This window comes from Dryas octopetala, chromosome 5, assembly GCF_963921425.1.
Source record: "Dryas octopetala chromosome 5, drDryOcto1.1, whole genome shotgun sequence".
Taxonomy (NCBI): domain Eukaryota; kingdom Viridiplantae; phylum Streptophyta; class Magnoliopsida; order Rosales; family Rosaceae; genus Dryas; species Dryas octopetala.
The window spans coordinates 5,575,424-5,598,775 of record NC_141370.1 but is presented as its reverse complement, the minus strand read 5'-3'; the positions used below and the strand labels follow the sequence as shown (position 1 = coordinate 5,598,775).

The window sequence follows — 23,352 nt, the reverse complement described above, 5'->3', positions numbered from 1 at the left end:
CGGTGGTTGGCCATGCAGGGTGAGATTTGAGTTGTTGGAATATTTCATTTATTTCTTAAGAGTCAAAGGCTTATAGGGGTCACCATTCTCCGTCTTAGTGCTGCTATTTGCACACCTTTTTTTTTTTTTTTGCACACCCTTATTAAAAAAAAAAATATCAAAGAGAAAAGTCCACCCAGCCCTTCTCCTCTTTCCCTCTATTTTTTTTCTCCCGTATACACCCTCTTCTTCCTGCAACTTTTTTTTTTTTAGTTTTCTTCTTCTTCTTTCCCCTACCCCGACCACCTCCCTCCCTCCCACCTCCACCCTCACCCTCACCCTCACCCGACCCACCCCCTTACTCGACCACCCCCTCTTTCTCCTCCCCACTCCACAACTGCTTCTCCAGCTAGCTCACCATCGCCGGAGAGAAGAAAAAAAAAAACAATTGCAGGTGGTTCGGCGAACCAGTGCCGAAACCACCAGGTTCGGTGCCGAACCCATTGCAAAATTTTTTTTTTATATGTTTTGGGCCTTTGGCTGTCTGCTTGGGTGAGAGAGAGAGAGAGAGAGAGAGAGAGAGAGAAGAAGAAGAAGAACAAGAAGAAGAAGAAGAAGAAGAAGAAGAAGAAGAAGGTGGTGGTGGCTGTTTTGGCTGCTGCATAAGGGAAGAAGGTGATAGTGGCTGTACATTTTAGTTGTCTGCAAGTGGTGGCTAGTGCATGCGGGGAGGACGTGGGGTCTGTAGCTGTTTTGGGGGTAACAGAAGCAGCTGGAGGAGAGAGAGAGAGAGAGAGAGAGAGAGAGAGAGAGAGAGAGAGAGAGAAGAAGGTGGTGGCTGGTGCATGCGGGGAGAAGGTGGGTGGGTTGCTGCGGGTGGGGGGAAGAAGAAGAAGAAGAAAAAGAGAAATTGTGGGGGTGGGGAAAGAGAGAGAAAGAGAGGGTGGGTGTGTATTGTTTGAATGAATTGGGTGGGGGTGTGTAAGAGAAATTTGTTAAGATTAATAAATTGGGTTATTTAGGTAATTGAGAGGGGTGTGTATATGAGAAATTTCAATAGTGAGAGGAGTGTAGGGATTGAAGTGAGAAAAAGTGTGAAAGGGGTGTGCAAATAGCAGCACTCTTTCTTAATTATCCTAAATAAAATGTCAAGTCAAACTTGGTTAATTATAGGTTGGACCCAAATATTAATTATAAAAGCAAGCACAAATCCAATTTGAACTTCTAATTAATTATATCTTTCATCTACCCTTCTATTGCTTGGTAATCATCTTTATGCAAAGTATGACCTCTTAGGTTCTAATTCTTTTGGCATTGGAATTTAGCGTCTTTCATAAGAAACACTTCTAAAATAAGAATTATTAATAAATCGTATTTATAAATTAATTCCATATTCCACAAGTCATGAGTGACACCTAGCAGCATATCATAACTATACCCTGAATAACTAGAATATCAGCGAACCTATTCAATTTTAATCTTATCATAATATATCATTTTGTCATACAATAACCCGAACATAAACAATAGGGTATGGAAACTCTTTGTCAATCCGTTTTAAATGTTCATATGTCTAGACATCTTCTAATTAATGTTGTCCAGTCTTATAATTTGAGAAAACCATTTCTCAAATTATAATCTAATGATTTGGCAAGAGTTTCCATGACAGCTATCATAATGTCCCATAGGTTATTTGTCTTCTTTACGAAATGTGACAATATAAAAGGTTCACTTGCCAATCACTTTCCTACATTATTGGCAATCTCATCGCATTTAAATGCTTAACACATATTTCATATCATTAGAGTATCTGATTTTGATAATGTCTATCAATTGTCCATAGTAATATACTGCCCCACACGAGGATCTTGTCTTTTCGACTTAAAAAACTCATGGTATCTGCATTTATAGCCACACTACTATTTTGTGTCGCTCGACAATTATCCATGTTGTTTATTCGAAACCGAGTCTCATTGACATTATATGACTTAAATCTCTTAGCCAAGGGCTGAGGACTGGTTGCCAATCTAATAGTTTCTTCTCAAAATGTGGCACTACTTGTTATTTTGGAAGTTTGAACCTGTGGAAAGTGCTTCATTACGACAAAAAAAATAAAATGGTGGAAACATTTTCTTAAGATTACAAAGTGTTATAACAATACGAGCATGAATATTTTCCAAGTTTGCTGCACAATTCCCTATGGAGCCTAATTGCCTAAAGAAATTACTCAATTAAATCAAGTGCTCAACAACTTTTTTAGGCAAAGATTTATGTATGGTCAAAAGAATTAGTTGTTGCATAAGTATATGATTGTCATGGCTCTTGAGGCCCCAAGTACTTCTACCTTGCAAACGCACACGTCTCGAGATATTGGATACATACCCGTCTAGGATGATAACTTCCTTTAATACTTTTAGAAATCGATCTTTTTCATTTTTGCTCATAGTAAATTGTGCAGGGGTAATTATGATTTATTAGACCCTCTTGCCTGCAAGTGTAGTGGTGCTCTAATTTTCATTAATGGGAGATCACGTCGAGTATTGTGATTATCCTTTGTTTTACTTGCAACCCCAAAGATTGTCCACAATGCATTATCACATACATTTTTCTCTATATGCATCACATTAAGATTATGTCGTATTAAATTTTACATCCAATAAGAAAATTCAAAGAATATACTTTTTTTCTTCCAATTATGTTTTTTGGGCTCATTATTTCCTTTTTTGATCACTTTGTGTCCTTTTTTTTCTTCTAGGAAATCATTTTTCTTGTATTCAGTAAGTATACTTTCCTTCTCCAATTCTGCCAACATATCAACTCCATACATTGTTTTATATTTTAGTCATTGTATTCGACGTTTGATTTCCTGGTTGTATTCATTGAAAATTATGTCGGTAAGTTTCTAAATCTGCGGTATATATATGTATTCTTCTATCCCCAAGTGTTGGTATATTGGTAGAAGCTAGTATTCTAACTTTATTGTCCTCAATAATTATTTCATCTACATCAAGACTTCTGTAAGCCACATTATTTGTCTAATTAGAATTCATATATCTAATTCATAACCATGGCATGCTATTTATCTCATTATAATGATATTCTAATTATATATATATATATATATCTATGTCATTTGAGTATATTTTCAGGAATTAATGCCTATTTTTTTCTGAATTGCTTTTTATGTATATTTTGCTTTGTTTCTAGGTTTATTTGAACATTCTTTTTCTTACATACTTTGTTATATATCATTTCACATGGTACCAATCGCTTACCGTTCTTTACTTTATTAAAAAAATGAAGTTTGTGTAATCCCAATAAAGGGTCTCTGTTATAAATTTTATTTGTTTATTTTTTTACTTGCAAATATACGAGCCTTTTAGTAAGGGTCATATAATTAACGAGGTTGAAGCCCTAGGAGTGTTACAAAAGAGACACATTAATGTACAATTTTAGTTAATTTATCTCTAACCTAGCTTAGAATTGATTGGTAATTATTTGATGAAGACTAAAATAAAAAGGAAAATAAATGCAAGAAACTAAAGTGCAAAAATAAATATAAGAGAGAAAGGTGTAGAAATTTAGACAATGGTAGAAACCAAGGTCTTGGATTCCACACCACTATGTGACAACCTAAAGCATTTATCTAACAATTTCCCAAAGGAAAGCACCACAGAATCAACTTGATGCTCTCTCCAAATATCTTCATATTTTAAGCACCAAAATTACATGTTTAGGTATATCATTGTCTAGCTTAGGGATGTACAACTTCTAAGCATTTCATGTGAAACCAAATCTAAGACAACTACAAAGAATCAAAGTGGTTGCTTATAAAAACTACAAAACCAATTAAGCATATTATAGGAGTATGCTCTAACTACCCAATATACATGGCATAATGCGTGAAAGAAACCATTTATCCACTTTAATGACAAATGATATTTATTAAATCTAAGTTAAGCACATAGAGAGAAAATGTTAAATAAATAACTAATGGATCATCTCATGATGGTGTTTCCTCCTTAACCTTGATGAGGAGGTTAAAAACCCACCATGGTGAGTTTCATCTCCTTGAAATAAAATGTAAGAAATAAAATAAGGAACTACTCAATTAAAAAGAGCAAGAGAAGGGAATAACTAAAGGACATTAAATAAAAACACAATATAAAGTGCTACAAATAAAATAAACTCTCAAATTCTAAATTCCACCCCTAAAGGGGTGGATAATTCCTCACCCAAGAACCTAGGTAATAAAATTGCAGAATTTAAAAGCGAGAATAAAAGATAGGAAAATATGGTCTAGAGCTGCCTTTTATAGGCAAATATACAATGGGGAAAGGAAAATTCAAGGAAAGAGAGCTAAAAATATCTAAAGGCAGATGAGGCATGTGTCACATTAAGAGAGAGCCAGTATTGTGAGAGAGAGAGAGAGAGAGAGCTAGAGACATCCAAAAAGCAGCTGCCCTACGCCATGTGTCGTGCGCAGAGAGGTTGGGAGAGATAAGAAGGAGACCGGCTTGACTGGATGCACGAGGAAGCGCAAGAGAGAGAGAGAGAGAGAAATAAGGCAAAAGAAAGGAGCGGCTTGGGCGGTTGGCTGAGGCGTCTCAGCTCAGGAATATGCGGAAGGGTGAAAGAGTCTGGGAGCAGAAGTTTCACGGAAGCTTTCGTGTGACTCTTCGACTTCCATGGGCTGGGCTTGTGGGCCTACTTCATCTCTTCTCTTCTTTTACTTGGGTTGGCCTGCTCCAAATTATTTTGGGCTTTTTTCTTTTTTCTGGGCTAAATTCTTTTTGGGCTTTTTTAATTTAAAAGCTATAAAATACATAACACTAAATAATAAAAACTCATAAAATTCATAGAAAGAATCTAATCTAATCTAAATCAAATCAATAAAACCTACCAAATTCTAGGAATTAATATAAAAACTAATAAAACCTAATAAAATCTAATAAAATCTAAAAAATAAGATAAAAACTAATACAACTTAATAAATAACTAGATAATTAAAATAAGAAATAAAATACTAAAAATGCCAAAAGACAAGGACAAAATGTATGATTTTAAGGATATAAAATATATTTAAATTGAGCTCAACAGTCTCTTTTGTTGAATGAAGAAGGGGGTGAGAATAATGCATTCACAATTTCTTAAATTCACTGCAAGAAGTTAAAAATATATATATTTAATCATCTGCAGACAAAAAGAAGTTAAAGCATTTATATATAACTAATCCTTGACATACAAAAATAAATTTGAGTAATAAAGATACTTACTATGTCCAACTTTTATCCTAAAGTCTTTGTATTCGACGTTTTCCTGGTTGTTTTCATTGAAAATTATGTCGGTAATTTTCTAAATCTGTAGTATATATATGTATTCTTCTATCCCCAAGTGTTGTCTATTGGTAGAAGTATTCTAATTTTTTTGTCCTCAATAATTATTTCATCTACATAAAGACTTTCGTAAGCCACATTATTTGTCCAATTAGAATTCATATATCTAATTCATAAACTATGACATATTATTTATCGCATTATAATTATATTCTAATTATATATATCTATGTCATTTGAGTATATTTTTACGAATTAATGCCCATTTTTTCTGAATTTGAGTATAACTAATCCTTGAATATAGAAATAAATTTAAATAATAAAATTACTTAATATGTCCAACTTTTATCATGAAGTCTTTGTATTCGACGTTTTCCTAGTTGTTTTCATTGAAAATTATGTCGGTAAATTTCTAAATCTGTGGTATATATATGTATTCTTCTATCTCCAAGTGTTGGTCTATTGGTAAAAGTATTCTAACTTTGTTGTCCTCAATAATTATTTTATCTACATCAAGACTTTCGTAAGCCACATTATTTGTCTAATTAGAAGAATACATTAATTTGGTTGGGTTTGGGTAACCCATTAATCTGGTGGGGCGGATATGGGTAATACCCATGAAAATGCTAATGGGTATCGCATGGGTATGGGTATATCAAAATTTAAATGGGATAGGTTTGGGGTTGTGGGTATATGCCCACTGGGTCAAATGCCCATCCCTATTCATAAACCATGGCATACTATTTATCTCATTATAATGATATTTTAATCATATATATAAATATATATATGTCATTTGAGTATATTTTCAGGAATTAATGCCCATTTTTTTAATTGCTTTATGTATATTTTGCTATGTTTTTTGGTTTATTTCAACATTCTTTTACTTACATAATTTGTTATATATCTTTTCCCATGGTACCAATCGCTTACCGTTCTTTACTTTATTCAAAAAATAAAGTTTGTGTAATCCCAATATAGGGTCTCTTTTGTTGAATAAAGAAGGGGGTGAGAATAGAGCATTTGCAATTTCTTAAATTCACTTCAAGAAGTTAAAAAAAAAAATATTTAATCATTTGCAAACAAAAAGAAGTTAAAGGATTTATATATAACCACTACAACAAAAATGTCGATAGATATCAGTCGTGGACTGATATCTATTTGGGTAGCCATCTGATATAGCGAGTCGTGATATCTAATGTTCACATTTTAGATATCAGTTTTAAACTGATATGTAAACATTGTTTATATATCATTTTTGATATTATTTATGATATCTATAAAATTCGAATATCAATAATTCTAATCAATATATATCGTATTTGAGGTAGAATATGATATAAAATCATGATATCAATATCAGGTTTGAGGTAGAATATGATTTAAAATCTTGGTATCAATATCAGATATATGATAAAATCTGATATGTAATCTCGATATCAATATCAAGTATGAAACATACTCTGATATCTAAATATTGTTTATATATCAGGTCTGAGAGAGTATCTGATATCAAAATGACATAACATTTCAGTTTTTAGACCAAAACTGATATTGTTTATTATTTCAACTTTTAAAAAAAGATTTGGAATGTATGATATATATTAGTTTTTTTTTCACCTAAAAAGGATATCAATGAATTAAATATACAATTGTGCCTGTAATTTGAAATGGCCTGAAATTTGTGCAAGTATAAAATCTTTCATTCCCATATATTTCATATTTTAAGCACCAATAACATTCAAAGTACCCAAAAAGGGATTACAATATAATATCCAACAAGTAGTTCTATAGTTAAGGAAATACATAAAGAATTACTAAGGTATGACTGATAGTACTAATTTGAAGATACAAAAGCTGACAACTTCATCTAGCTAATGGAGTAGAATTTCCATCTTAAAGTTGTGTTGATTGAGACTAAATATACATAAGCTCTTCTCATGAACACTAGACCTGCAAAAGCATATATATATATAATGCAATGGTCTTTAATATTATTGGCTAATATACTGAACAAATGGTCCAAGATTTAAAACAAAATCACAACAATACACACAAGGAAAGAATCTATATCCAATGTTGTACATAAAAAATAAAAAAGTTGATAGTGATGAATATATATATATATATATATATTAAGGTTTTGACATGCAAGGTTAAAAATATCAAGAGTTGTTTACAACACAACCAAGAAAATATATGAACTATGAATATACTCATCTACAACTTTGACATACCCAATTCTTGAAGCTTTAGCAAAGTTACTAAGCCATTTATAAACATTAGCAAAGTTACTAAGCCATTTATAAACATTAAAAAATCATAGACAAGCAAGACCAAATGGAATGGCAGGTACATTTAGAAATGGCTTCATATTCAGTAATAACTAGATAAGAAATAAATGAACAAAAATTATGTTATTTTTTTTATACAAGTTACCATGAAACTCAAAGTAAAAAGAAAAAAAAAAAAAAAGCAGAATGAGGTGAGGAAACAAGTATTAAAGTACTATAGTAGGACACCTAAGTAACTCATTTCTTTCTTCATGTTTTCAGTTTAATAGAAAGGTAGTTTATACTGTTATCTTTACTAGTCATACAAAACTCTCACGTAATCTTTCAAAGATTAATACTTAAACATTTTCTAACCATCAGAACTTGTGTAAAGGCATAGCACTCATAAAAAAATGACTTAAAACCAATTAAGTCCCAAATTTCTTGATAAGCTACTTAGATACAGCCCAAAGGCCAAGATTTAACTCAAAACAACTACAAGCAACTGGAAATTAAAAGTATTTATGGTAGTGAGAAGCTACAATGCCAAATTATTAGCCAAGTAACTCAAAACTCTCACAATACGAAGGAAAGGTAAACAACTTCCACATATAGTTACTTAAAACCCTTGTGTGCCTTTGATTAAAATGACCAAAAAACCCTTTTGATGCTTATATAACCTAGAACAGTCTCAAATAGAAATAGAAAATTAAAAAAACAAGTAGAGGGAAGTAAATTCTTCCATCACATAACTTCAGTATCTTAGTATGTCTCAGTAGAGGCAAGCATATAAGTAGAAACGCAAATATGGAATAAGTAATCTTGAAACTAGCACACACTATTGGTAAAATATAATTAGGTTACACAATGAACTATAAAAGCATATTTAATATGGTGTAACATAAAGTCTAAGGGACTGCATAATAGAAAAATAAGAAGCAATAGATTTGGGTCAAGAATGTTACTTGCTATTTTTAATTCATGGACAACATTAGGTGTGTCTTCGCACAAAGGCGGTTGGACTCTTAATTCAGTCAGCCTGACCTGCAAAACAACAATCAAGACAACCCAACCCATACACCAACAGAAGCTACAAACCAACTTCACAATTCTTGCATAAGAATAAAAACCAAACAAAACAAAGCCAAATGGCAGAATTCAATAGAACTAATTCTTTCACCTCAAATAAAAATCCAATTCAAATCAGGAAAGAGATCAACAACCAATTCCCATTATCACAACCACAACCCAGAAAAGAAATAATTTTACATCCCATGTGTACACATATAAGTAAGAAAATACTATGACTTACTAGACCACGAACAAGCCATCTTCATAATCGTTGCAGATTATAATCTGCAAATCAACTCAAAACACATATAGAACACCTAATCAACCAATTATTGAAAGAATATAATCTGCAAATCAACCAATTACCGATGGCTTTATTAATTTCCACCTTCTCCTTGCCAATTAAACTTGCTGTTTGATGCACCCCTCGAGACACACACATAAATTGATAAATAATAATGGATATTTGGAGTGATATATAATCAATGCGAGGAAAAATAATGAAAATGCAGATGGACCAAGTAACCATGCAACAGAAGTGTCTAAATTACAATGAAAGACAGAGAAAAAAGAATTGAGGGAGAATATCCTTGACTTTACATTCCTATTTTATATAAATATGCACTAGGCAATCAAAATTGATTGGATACCACAATGATTTTCCACTATGATTAAAAATGAAATGCAAATCATGCAAAACAAAGTTTGCATGTCTAACAAATGTGAGTATACTTGACTATACATGTAAACGTCTAACAAATGTGAGTATTCTTGCGCTATAATTATCACCATATGATTTGCGTATTTCCTCAAACCTGGACAGAGCAATTCTACCAATTTCAACTCAAAAGCATCCAATTAAATCGAAATGGGTCAGAAACGAGTCAAAGAAGCTCAACCCGGCCACCACTCACGGCGGAGCCCTTAGTGGCCGTGGATTCCAAATTGGGCTTTTCGATTCTATTAACAATTTAGCAAAACGGAGCCAACAAACATGTAGAGGATGAAGAGAAGATTGAAATCGATACCTGACTTAATGAAATTGGCCGCCGGAACCATTGAAATCGCGTCGAAGCCACCGCTGGCTTCTTGGCGTCAATTTGCCTTGTACAGTGGTCCGATGAACAATCGGAGGCCACCAACATGTTCAGAACGACGACAACTTCAAAACCCACAAGGCCTGGCATCTCAACTTCGCCGGGATCGATGGATTGCCGCAGGAGTGGCCATCGGCCCTGTGGCTTCGATTCGCCATGATCAGCAGTTGTTTGGGACGAAGAGAGACACGAGGAGGGAGAGTAGAAGAAGACGATCGAGCCTTTTAGTGGTACTCCCGTCGTCGTTGGCCTTCGGACGACGACGACGACGAATTTTCTGAGGAAGACGATCGGCGCAAGAGAGAGAGAGAGGCGAGACAATAAAGAGAAAGAGAGATATGCGGGTGAGAGGAGAGAGAATATAAAAAAAGATTTGGGTTGTTTAAATTAACCCTAGGATGCGGAAATACAAAAATTAGGTCAATTGATCTTAAGATATCAGTTGACATGTTACAGTGATATGATAAAAATATATAAGAAAAAGTAAAAATTTTTTATATCAAGTGTTTGGGTGGATGGGAAAAAAAATTAAAAAATGTAAACTTAACATATCAGTTGACAGTTTAAACTGACGTCTTTATAAATTCTTAGAAAAAAGAAAAATATTATATATCAGTTGATAAAAACCATGTGATTTCTAATAGAGTTTAGAAATCAGCTAAAAAATTATCTGATATTATAATTTTTACAATATCAGTCAACTTCAAATTTGATATAAAATTGGTGATATCTATTAACAATTTTGTTGTAGTGAACTAATCCTTGACATACAAAAATAAATTTGAGTAACAAAGATACTTAATATGTCCAACTTTTATCCTGAAGTCTTTGTATTCGACATTTTCCTAGTTGTTTTCATTGAAAATTATGTCGGTAAGTTTGTAAATCTATGGTATATATATGTATTCTTCTTTCTGCAAGTGTTGGTCTGTTGGTAGAAGTATTCTAACTTTGTTGTCCTCAATAATTATTTCGTGTACATCAAGCCTTCTGTAAGCCACATTATTTGTACTTCTACACCCCCTATTTCGATCAATTAACTCCTTAAATATTTCTTGTAATCTTGGGTGGAGGTACAATACGTTGTTGTAATCTTTGAACCATTGTTGGTGTCAAATCCATAGCAAGTTATCATACCTTATGTGTCATCATGTGAAAGAAAGCAAATGCCACATTGTGCAATCCCCAAATGCAACTCCTTTAAGCTCACTTCCCTCATTTTGACACGGGTTAATTGTATTATATAGATATTATGGTCTTTCCTAATGTGCAACTACCTCATTAGGGTTTAGGGTTTAGAAGCCAACTCGATCCGCATCCAATATTGATAAGGTTTAACTGCATTTTCTTCATTTGGCAACAACTTGAAAAAAGCCAACTCCGCATCCAAAATTAATGGATAACAGACCATATGTTCTTATGTAATAAATATTTATCTTAGATGCCACTCATTTATGTATGTAGCATATTATAGGTGATAAATATATATAATGAAGATTTTAAAAAAGGGCTGCCACTTTAGTTTTGGAGTTCAAATCATTTGATTCATAAATGACATTGTTATACGTGTCAAATGGGTTCCTCAATAACAACAGTATTTCAAATTGGTATAATGATTACTTAATATATTTTGGGTGTGCTAAATAGCTTGATATGATTAAGTAGTTTATGTTTGTAACGTAAAGCAACTATATGGTCATTTACTGCGACAAGAAAATAGTGAAAACCAGTAATCATTCTTAGTAAGAAGATAAGTGGCTAAGCAAAAAGACAATTCTTAACATAGAGACTGTATATCATGAATACTTGAATACTTGTTTTGAGTAATTTGAGTGTTACTCCATTTGAGTACTTGTGAGCATTACTCCATTTGAGTATTTGTTTTGAGTAATTTGGACATGATTCATATCATGAAATACATGTACATCATTTAAGTTATATGTACACGGATGGTGGAATTAAATTGTGTTATGAAAGACACTAAGAGAAAGTGGATGTCGTAGTAGTCTTGTTATATTGGTACTAAGAGAAAGTGAATGACTTAGTGACCAACAAAAAGGGAAGGAAGAAGAATTAAACGAAATCAATTGAGATTATGGGAATAATGGGTGTTGAAATATTTATAAGGTATTCGGGGCCAAAGTGGTAAAATGCACGGTATGGGATGTGCATGCATGTTTGCCTTATATATAAGTTAATAAGGTTAGAAAGGGAGTGTGTTCATACATGCATTAATATGCAGTTTGGTTATTCCATGTATGATATTAAAAATCGGCCATGAGGAACTAAAAGTCTCTATTGAGTCTTAAAAGCTTACGCTGTTAATAATTGATGCAGGTGATAATCCTCATACCCAAGAGAGGAATTATACAAGTGATGCCTATGAAATGCTGGAATTGTGATGTTTGTTATTGGAATTATGATATTTGCTGCTGGATTATGATATTTGATGCCTGGAATAAATTATGTAATATACAATAGTGTAGCTTAAACTACACATACTCTGATCTTATTTATAACATAGATACTCCGTTTTCCATAGGGAAATTTAGTATTATTCTATTATGTCATAATTGAAGGAATTTTTACTTTACTTTAAAATATGACATATTTCACACTGCAATTCTATTTTCAAATTCACTTCTAAAATTGGGATGTGACAACCACCCATAAGGAATCCATGCCTTATAAATGGTTATAAGATATAATTAAAACTTTTCATAATAGCCAATACAAACTATGAAAATTTATCGAATTAGAATTTATATATCTAATTCATAAACCATGGCATGCTATTTATCTCATTATAATGAATCAATGATATTCACTACTACAAAAGCACTTATTCCTGGCGGAATTAAATCTCCAGGAAAAACAATTTTCTAGCGGAAAAATAGCTAAATCCGCCAGGATTATGAAGCAGTGGCGGATAGAGTTTCCGCCAGCATTAAAACCACAGGTAAAACACTTTTTCAGGCGGACAACTGTCTAAATCCGCCAGGAATACCATTTCACGCTAACAAGGCATTAAAATTTTCCTGGGGGATATATCCGCCGGCATTAACTTATTCGTGTTGGATATATCCGCCAGCATTGAGTAATTCCTGGCGAATATATCCGCTGGCATTAACTAATTCCTGGCGGATATAACCGCCGGCATTGATAGTATATCTGCCAGGAAAAGTAATAAAATATAAAAAAAAAAAATATGCTTTCATAGCGGATACAACTGCCGGCATTGATAGTGTATCCGCCAGAAAAAATAATAAAATATATTAAAAAATCCTTTCTTGGCGGATACAACCGCCAGAATTATTGAATATATATAAAAAAATAAATGAAATTATATTTGAAATAATTAATATAAAACATTTCCAATAATAATTATACACTAATAAAGATAAAATATTTCAATTAACAATATATGCCAAATAATATTGTTCCATCAATAGAGATAAGATAAAGTAGGCAAACAAAAATAATCTACTCAAGTCCCGCAGCAGAACACGAATCGGAAGCTGAATGTGACCCTGATCATCCCTGCGGACCAAACTGTCTCATAAATTCTTCATCACCTAAATTACCGGAAAGCAATCCGGAAAATCCAAGACCTGTAGAATGATGTGACCCACCAGGAGATGGCTGAGAAGGTACCTCTGGCCGATACATAAGCATCTGCAAAGGTGACTGAGGCGTAAACGGCATCTGGTACATAGGATGCATCGAGAACATTCCATAGGGAGAATGTGGAGGCTAACTCTGGCCAGAAGGCTGTTGTGGATGCGAGCTCTGCGGGTGTGTCTGTGTCTGCGTCATCACTTGTTGTTGCTGCTGCATAAACATCATCATCTATTGCTGCTACTGTAGCTGAGTCTTTAACAGCTCAATTGCCTCATCTTGGGCATCCTGCTTAGCCTGCACAGCCTCATGCTTCTTCTGCCATTCGAGGCACTGTGCCTCTAAAAGAGCTTCTCTTGTCTTCGATGATCTCCGAGAATAAGTACTAGATTGAGCCCTAGCATAAGGCACCATTTCAGGTGTAACCCCATGTCCATAGAGCCGAACTCTATTTTTCCTCTCAGGACCCATCTCCTCAACTTACACTTATGTGCGAAGTTCAGAAGTGTCATCCGCTCCAGACTCAACCCGTGAGTCAACGAAACTCTCCATGGACATCTAATAAACAAATATTTAGATAAATTTGTAAGTAAAATTTAAGAACATAAAATACACATTATGGAAAAAAAAAAAAAAACTAGTATAATATTTACCCCTCTCTCCTCCGATGGCACATTAATCCAACTATTGTCTTTGCGCGTGTGGGTGACACGAAAGAAAGTAACGGGATCGGGTTCAAGTCCATGCTTCTTCTTCTAAAAATTTAAACCATTAAAAAAAATAATTTAGAATATATTTCTGTGCCCTAATTAAATAAAATTGTAACTCAATAAGATGAAAAAAATTAACTATACTCACATAATCTTCACGAAGACGTTCAAATGTCCACGATCCTGATGTATGGCTCATCATTTGTTGAGAACGATTAGCTTTATTTTTCACAGCTATCTTCTAAAAGGTCAAACAGAATATAAATTAGTCATAATTGCACATACTAGTATTATTAAATAGTTGATTAAAGGTTGTCACCTGAGTTTTTGGGTTATCCAATGTTCCACCATCTTCGCCCACTACACAGGATCTACATTATTGGGACATCTCAACCGCCGCTGACCTGTCCTGCCAGTGTAGTACTTCCCTTTCAAATATGCTCTGTATTCTTTATAAGCATGTTCAGCAATAGCCAAAGTCATGGTCTTAATCACGGACATTTTTACCAAATCCTCATCACGAAAAGTGATAGTGCCCTACATACATAAAAGATTTTAAAAAAAAAAATAAATGTAAATATTTACAGGTATTGTAGTTTTAATATTATTTTAAAAAAATAAATTGATACCCGTATTCAGTCCCACAAAGTGTTCTTTGTTTCTTCTTCAACCAATCTCCAATCATGCACTAGAGGAACATTGTTGGGATCTTTTACTTCAGAAGATATAAACTTGGAAAACTCTATACTGTTTTGAGAAATACACTTCCCGCTCGGACTAAATTCACAATACTCTTTACCCCTATGATCTTTACCAGCCCACTTAATCTTTCCGGGACCACGTCTTCTCCTTTGGGGCATTGCTACATCTTAATCCAAATTAATATACATAAATGACAAAAATATTATAAATAATAGAATAAATAAAAACTTTATATAACCAAACTATAGCTTACCATTTGAACTAGCCTCAACCTGCTCATCGTGGTGCTCGTCCATATGTTCTTCATTATCACTCATCTAAATAAATTATAATTAACCATATACATATATATATATATACACCACCAAATACATACTACATAAATATTAATTAATTAAATAAAACAAAATTGCTATAAAACCAATATATAAACACACAAATATATTTTAACGTGGAAAACCCTCAAAAGGTAAAAACCACGTGTGAGACCCAAAATTTTCCAAATTTATTTTGGAATTTTTCTTTAATTTCTAGAATTTTTCTAGAAATTGTTGGGCGGAAAATCATATTTTTCACCTTAAGCTTTAATTGTTTGACCAACTTTGACTAGAGTTTTGACCCAAGTTAGACCTTTAAAAGGTGGTACTTTTACTCACGAACCCAACGGAGCAAGTCTCGTATTATTCCGAGTCCGGGAGATTATTTTATGAATTTCCCAAAATTTCTTTTTCTTTAAAGCATTTTATCTTAGTTTGTGGAGCTTGAAATTTTTGAAATTTTTCTAAAGGGCAAATTGGTAATTTGACCTCATAGTTAATTAGTACTAGTCGATACGAGTCCGTAGTATTTTTCGGGGTATTTTTCTGAGTCCCGAGCTATTTTTAATTAATTTTTGAAGTTGGGGAATATAGGAAAAAGAAAATAAAATAGGAAATACCAGATCGCGCCACGTGGCACGATCTGGGCCGTTGGATCTCGCATGGCCCATCTGATCCGACGGCTGCATGTGCAACCAGCTGCATGGCCCGCGACACGTGGCAGCCTCTCCACTTGACACGTGGCGACGGTTGGTGGTGAGTCCACCCACTGAGTCAACGAGTTGACCAAGTTGACTCAGTCAAGCCTTCCTATAAATAGTGCCGCACCCTTGCTGGTTCTTCACCCATTTCAGCCGCACGCTTCCCAAGAGAGAGACTCTCTCTCCTCTCTCCTCCTTTCTCTCTCTTCTTCAATCTTGTTTTGAGTTTATCTTGAGTTCTAGAGCTCCGATCGACGATCCGATTTCGCCTACGCGATCGTGGCGACGAGCTCTTCAATTCTAGTAGTGTGAAGGCTATGTTTTGGTGAAGTTTTAAAAAAATCATTTATGAGCTCCATAGATAATTTCTTGATCCCTGTCGAATTTCTGCTAAAATTTTGTTAAATAAATCTCTTGTTAATTAGGCTATTTTAATCTTATTATTTAGCAAGTCTAGTGGTACCGAGACTCTGCTCGTGGGAAGTCTTCAACAGGTATACCCTTAACCCAGCTTATTTATTTTGCTGTTGTTTAAGTGGTGATTATAGACAAAACACCGTTTAACTGTTGTCATTAAATGAACTTAATAAATATTGAGGCCATATCAGTGGTAACCAAATAACGTGATGACTAAGGTCAGTCCATGAGCATACAAGCGTTGGGTACTGAGCCAGAGCTCCCTCAGTTTCCCCATGCACTGACCTGGTCACGTTGTAAGGTTCATATCTGATCAACCTTCTCGACAATAAATTAAAATAAACTTAGAAACCACACGGTCTGACATGACTGTCTGCCTCGGGGAGCAGGGTCATGCCGGATCAAGAATTTAGAGAAGCCTAGCAAGTTACGCTAGTGCCAAACCTCTAAATTTTTACCTGGTCTTAACAGACAAGGCCGAGAGTACGTTTAGTACGTTCCTAATAGCTGTCGTCGGATTCGGATCTCCAGTTTCCCAACAGTTACAAGTGGGACCCAGACACAGGAAAGGGATCAGGCAAGGGACACACTTTGGTAAAGCAGGTAGGGGGAAAGTACCATATCCTGGTTATTGGATTTTCTGCCTATTTTCGTACTATATGTATATGAAAATGTCTTTCACAGAGAATGTGCATGATTTTTGTATGGCATATTTGTGTGATTTTCTGTGTGATACCTTGGACGACCTGAGAGTAACGGGCACGTGTTGTGACCTTGGGTTTCGATCCCCTAAACCTCCGGAGGGGTAAGTACGGACTGGTTAGTCGAATGTCCTTCTGGGGAGGCTAACCAATGTGGTATTACCAGGTAAATGGATACTCTCACCACAGTATCGAGGTGGTGGTTGAATTTCCGATACTGGTGGTTGGCCTGTATGTGATCGGTCGCAGGTATGTTTCTGAACTATGTCACGTGACAGGAAGAATTTTCACTGAAAAAGATGTATGAGCATGCAAAGGCTTTACTCACTGATTATTGGCATAATTATCTTTATCATTACTGGCTTTGGTTACAATATTATTGATATTGATACCCTGTTTTTAGGTGTGCATGGCTTTTAAACTGTTATCCTTGAAATCCTATATTTTCGAGTATTGCTTCAAACCTAACCAGGATTTTCCCTCGAGGGGAAGTGATGAACGTATGTGACGCTTACCCCCTACTGTACTCTTGTGAGTGCAGATAATCCAGTTGTTGGAGACCAAGATTGAGGTCGTGGGTGTGGCACTTGCAGCTTGTCAGTTTCAGTCTTGCTATCTGGTTTAGATCCTTTCTTTGGATCCGTGGTGGTGTTTCTCTTTCATCCTCGTAGGTGGCATATCCCAATGGCTATCCATGAGTCCAATTTGTTGCACCACATTGTTGAAGACTGAATCACTCTGGCGTGGGTTGGACTATCCTGACATATCTGTTTATCTACTGTTTTATTATGTAGCATTAGGGTTAGTGTATTTGAAACACATAACCCTCACGGGTTGGTACTCTTTACTGTTATTTATAATATGAGGCATTTTCAGTAATTTCTTCCGTTGTATTTTTACTACTCTGATCCAACCCGGGTTCTTCATTAAAAAGGGCTTAACTCGTTTTAGAGAGCTTGGGAATATAATACTCGGGGTAAGGGGTATTATAGTCTCAAGATCTTTAAGACGGGTGCCGCTGTGGTGTTCCCAGTTTCGGGGCGTCACACCACGGGACCTAGTCCCGCACAAAAAAATTCACTAATAAAAAAGTATTACATAAGAGTTCTTAATTACAAAACAACACCAAAAAAATAAAATAATTTAATTTAAGCATCCATATCATCATCAAGCTCATCGTCAACAATTGAATTAACCAATTTAGTGGGCAAAGGTAATGCTTCATCAAAAGGTGTCTCTTCCACGCCAACCCTAGCTTGTTTGCATATCTTCATTGTCAAGTACCCGATCATCTAGATTTGGTATGGCATAATCATCAATTGTATCTTTATCCTCTAATACATCAAAAAAGTCCCTCGGATGCGTTCGGACCACTACATGCCAATCTGTTTCAATCGAATCTACAACATAAAATACTTGCATTGCTTGTGAAGCTAGTATGAAAGGGTCATCCCTAAATCCCAATCGATTGAAGTTCACCAAGGTAAAACCATATTGATCTGTCTTTATACCCCTAGGACTTCCACTATCAACCCAATCACACTTAAACAACATCACACAACGACCCATATCTTCTGCCTCGGTAGGACCACAATATCTAACCAGAAACATATCTGTGACAACATCATAGCAATTAACTTGCCCAACACGACCCGAAATATTTGCAGGTACAAATACACCACAATTCTGATTCTTATGCTTATCATCCACCAATTTTATTCGAAATCTAAAACCATTAATAGCGTGGCTTTTGTATTTCGTCACAAGTGTGCGAGGAGGATTAGCAAGCCAATGCAAGTTATCGGATATCAACGGGTCATTAGCATAAAACCTTGCATTAATCTGTGAAAAAAATGATGTAGAAACATTAGGTAAAAATTAATATTAGGGACATGATGTAGAAACTTAGTAATTGACTTCTTACATATTTCTTGAACCATTCAGGAAATTCTTTTTTGCTTATCTCCATGATTTGTCGCCTAGTGAACCTTTCCCTTTGATGTTTATCTCTCAAAAAGTCCTCATGTTGCCTTCTAAAAGGGATTACTTTATCACAATTATCAAGAATGTATCTGTGGCATCGATTCCTATCATTTAGATCAAGCTCTACATTTTCACCTGAACCTAAATATTGGCCTGTGGAGTCAAAAATTGATAACCCACCACATATTCCACGTCCAATACCATATGCATTTCGACCCTTACGATTACGACGAGTATCAACATCTCTAAGGTACATGGAACAGAAAGATAAACCCTCATCGACCAAATACCTTTCAACAATAGAACCTTCAGGACGACTCTTATTTCGCACATACCGCTTCAGTGTTTGCAAATACCTTCAATATTTAACATGAAAAAAAAATATTAGAGAATAAAAACTAAAATTAATGCAAATTAAGCATAAGGAAATGACCATTACCGTTCAATGAGATACATCCATCTATATTGAACTGGTCCTGCAATAGCAACTTCATTTGCCAAGTGAATTGGGAGATGCACCATGACATCAAAAAATAAAGGAGAGAAAATCTTCTCCATCTGACATAAGGTCAATGCAATTCTAGAGTTTAGTTGATTGAATGCTGCCTCAGTTTCCTTCTTGCTACACAACTGTCTAAAGATTGCACTCAACTCTAGTAAAACCATAGTGACAGATTTGGGTAACACACCACGTATCGCAAGCGGGAGTAATTGTTGCATTAAAACATGGCAATCATGAATTTTCAACCCATTTATTTTTCTCTCATTCACATTCACACATCGAGACAAATTTGCTGAATATCCATCAGGAACCCGAATAGTAGACAACACTTTGCAAATTTGCCGGGGGCAAAAATGTTTTATCTCCTTCTCTACGAGGGTGTTGACTATGTCTTATATTCAAGACTTCAATATTTGCACGTGCAGCCAATCCATCCTTTGTCCTCTTCGTAATATCCAACAATGTTCCAACCACATTATCACATACATTCTTCTCAATATGCATGACATCGAGATTGTGTCTGATCAAAAGATGCCTCCAATAGGGTAGTTCAAAAAATATGCTTTTCTTTCTCCACTGACCGTTATTACTTCTAGAAATTGAAGGCCTTCGTCTTCTTTGTCCAACAGGCGCATTTTGGTCATGCTTTCCAAAAGTGAACCTCAAACTAGATAGTTGTTCAAGACATTGTAACCCATTCAACTGTCTTGGTGCCTGACGATCTTCTCGATGACCATTAAATGCTGCTTGTTTCTTTCGAAACCTATGCTCAATTGGTAAAAATCTTTGATGCCCCAAATAACAAATCTTACGACTCACAGGCAAATGTTCAAATACATTATCATCCATGCAATGCGGACATGCTTTATATCCCTTAGTACTCCATCCAGACAACATTCCATAAGCTGGAAAATCACTAATGGTCCATAACACAACAGCCTTCATCGTAAAAGTTTGGTTTGAAAACACATCATACATGGTAGTGCCAACCACCCACAACTCATTCAACTCATCAATTAATGGTCGCAAATACACATCAATGTCATTTCCAGGACTTCTCGGTCCTGGAATCAACAAGGACAATAATAAATTTGGTTGCTTCATACACATCCATGAATGCAACTTGTAAACAGAAAGCACCACAGGCCATGTGCTATGGGCATTGCTCATATGGCCAAAAGGATGAAATCCATCACTTGCCAGCCCTAAACGCACATTTCGAATTTCTGACGCAAAATTAGGGTACAAATTATCTAAATGTTCCATGCCGGAGAATCTGACGGATGCCTCATAAACCCATCCTTGGGACATTCAGTTGCATGCCACCTCATATGTTCAGCAATATGCTTCGACATATAAAACCTCTTCAATCTCGATTTTAAAGGGAAGTACCACATAACCTTAGCTGAGACTTTCTTTCTAGAAGTATCATCTCCTTTGTTATCTTTATATCTTGATTTGTCACAAACCGAACATGCAGTCAATTTTGAGGTGTCTTTCCAATATATATATCATGCAATCATTAGGACATGCATCAATCTTCTCATATGTGAGATCCAACCCATTTATAAGTTTCTTTGCCTTATAACACAAGTCCGGCAAACAATCTCCATCAGACAACATTCTTTTAACCAACTCTAGTAACGTAGTGAATAAACTGTCCGGCAAACTCCCTAAACACTTGATCTGGTACAATCTTACAACGGCCTCCAATTTCTTAAACTCTATGCAACCAGGATACAACTCTTGATCTGCATCTTTAAGCAACTTAAAAAAACTTTCGGCCTCTGCTGGACGCCCATCCACGATAGTAGGTTGTGTCGATGACCCAACCTCTTCTTCCGTTACTGGTTGAACAAATATGTCATTAAGAAAATCATGCATACCATCCATCTCTCCTCCTACGTCATCTTCTATCTCCCTTAAATTTGGCTCTCCAATATTAGGCTCCCCATGATGCCGCCACCAAGCTTTTTTGTAATCTTTATCCATATCATGCCAAACAAGATGATCCACAATAGTTTGTTTTCCAAAAATATATCTATTGCAACATTTTTTACACGGACATTTGAATTTATCTGGCCCAACACCATTTGCAGCCGCTTGATCCAAAAACAAATTGATTCCATCTACGTATGCCTCTAACTGTCGCGGTATCGTCAACCAAGTCCTATCCATGCTTTACCTCTTAGATGAAAACTCTAGACCCTGACGCCTACAATATTTCAATCCTTATCATGTAGACGTACTTATTCATACCTATTAGATTAAATTCAAAAAATATTCAATAATAATTTATGATTATTTATATATGTCGAACAAATAAATTAAATTCACAAAATATTCACAAATTAGTTGTATGTTTGTTAATTTACTTAACCATTTTTTTTTTATTTGAACTGTAACAAATAAATTATATCCACAAATAAGTTGTTCTATATTTATTTATCTAATTAACCCAAATTTTTTAAAATTTTCCATCAATTTTATTTTTAATTTGAAATAGAACAAATGAATAAATTAAGTTCACTAATATGTTATATTTTTATTTATCTATTTAACCAAAAATTTGCATTTTTTTATTTCTCCTATTATTTTTATTTTTAACGTTGATACATGAACACTAACATAATACTAACATTTTTCATATATACTACCCTAATAATTGTATGTTAGCTAAATAATTAATATTTTCATACTACCCTAATAATATATTAACACTAATATACAATGCAACAAATGAACACAAATCTAACATATACATATATATCAATTAAATCAAGCATATATAATTTTTAACATATCTAACATATATTAACATATTTCAACACATCAATATATAAAAACATATAAAAAAAATATCCAAGCTAGTCATAGAAAAACCTTGTTGCAAAATCAAAATCACCACTCAAATCTTGCTGCACCAAAAGGTTAATTGGCCTGCAAAACAAAAAATCACATATATAACAATAATGAAAATGGATATACAAATACAAAAATTAAATATAATCTAGTATATACAAAACTCAAATTCGGCATACCCCCAAAGAATGAAGTGGATCTTGGCCTCTGAGATAAGAAATTGGAGAAGATTTGGATAAACCTAACAAATTATAAAACAAAATCAGAAAAAACTTAACAAAATCTGAAAATAAAATTAGAAATAAGAGAGAGAGAGAGAGAGAGAGAGAGAGAGAGAGAGAGATTACCGGAGCTTGGTGCGAGCGTAGTGGTGGAGCCGGATCCAAGTGTGGTGGTGGCAGCGATGAGGAGGAATAAGAAAGAAGAAAGATGGAGAAAGAGCAAGAAGAAAGGAGGAGGAAAAAGAAAGAAGCGGCGCGAGGAAGAAGGAGAAGGAGGAAGAAGCAGCGCGAGGAAGAAGAGAAAAGGAAGGAGAAGAAGAAAGAGGGTGCGCACTAGGTTAAGCACTCAATCCTGGCGGTCCAATCCGCTAGGATTGAGTGAGACGCAAGAGTTTTTCTCTCACTTACTCCTGGCGGATAATATCATTCGCCAGGAATCCTTAAGCATTCGTGGCAGACAACTCTAATCCGCCAGCATTGTCCGCCAAGAATGGGCATTTTTGTAGTAGTGATTCTAATTATATATATCTAATTCAGAAACATGCAAACATAGTCATGACAAACTAAATTTACTAGACCACTATATTTTTCCAATGAATGCATATTTGATATGTTAATAATGATGTCAGAAGCAACAACCATGATGAAAAAGAGAAGGTTATTTTTGCCCGTACCTTTGTTTAGAAACAAAAATATAGTAGTTCAAATATTCTCCTACAAAATAAAATATATATTAAGAATGATGTCAGTTGTTTGTCACGTTGATTAGTCCAGGAGAAATAAAATATATATGTTGCTGTCACGCAAAGTTCTTAGTTCTTAGTTTTCTTAGTATTCTAGTTTCCAAGTTCTAGGTTTGTAC

The 23,352-nt window shown here is 34.7% G+C and overlaps 2 pseudogenes; both read right to left on the bottom strand.

The window, feature by feature from the left end:
- Window positions 1–13,290: 13,290 nt before the first annotated feature.
- Window positions 13,291–15,103, bottom strand: LOC147283746 (uncharacterized; annotated as a pseudogene).
- Window positions 15,104–18,070: 2,967 nt separating this feature from the next.
- Window positions 18,071–21,585, bottom strand: LOC147283745 (uncharacterized; annotated as a pseudogene).
- Between the last annotated feature and the right edge of the window lie 1,767 nt (window positions 21,586–23,352).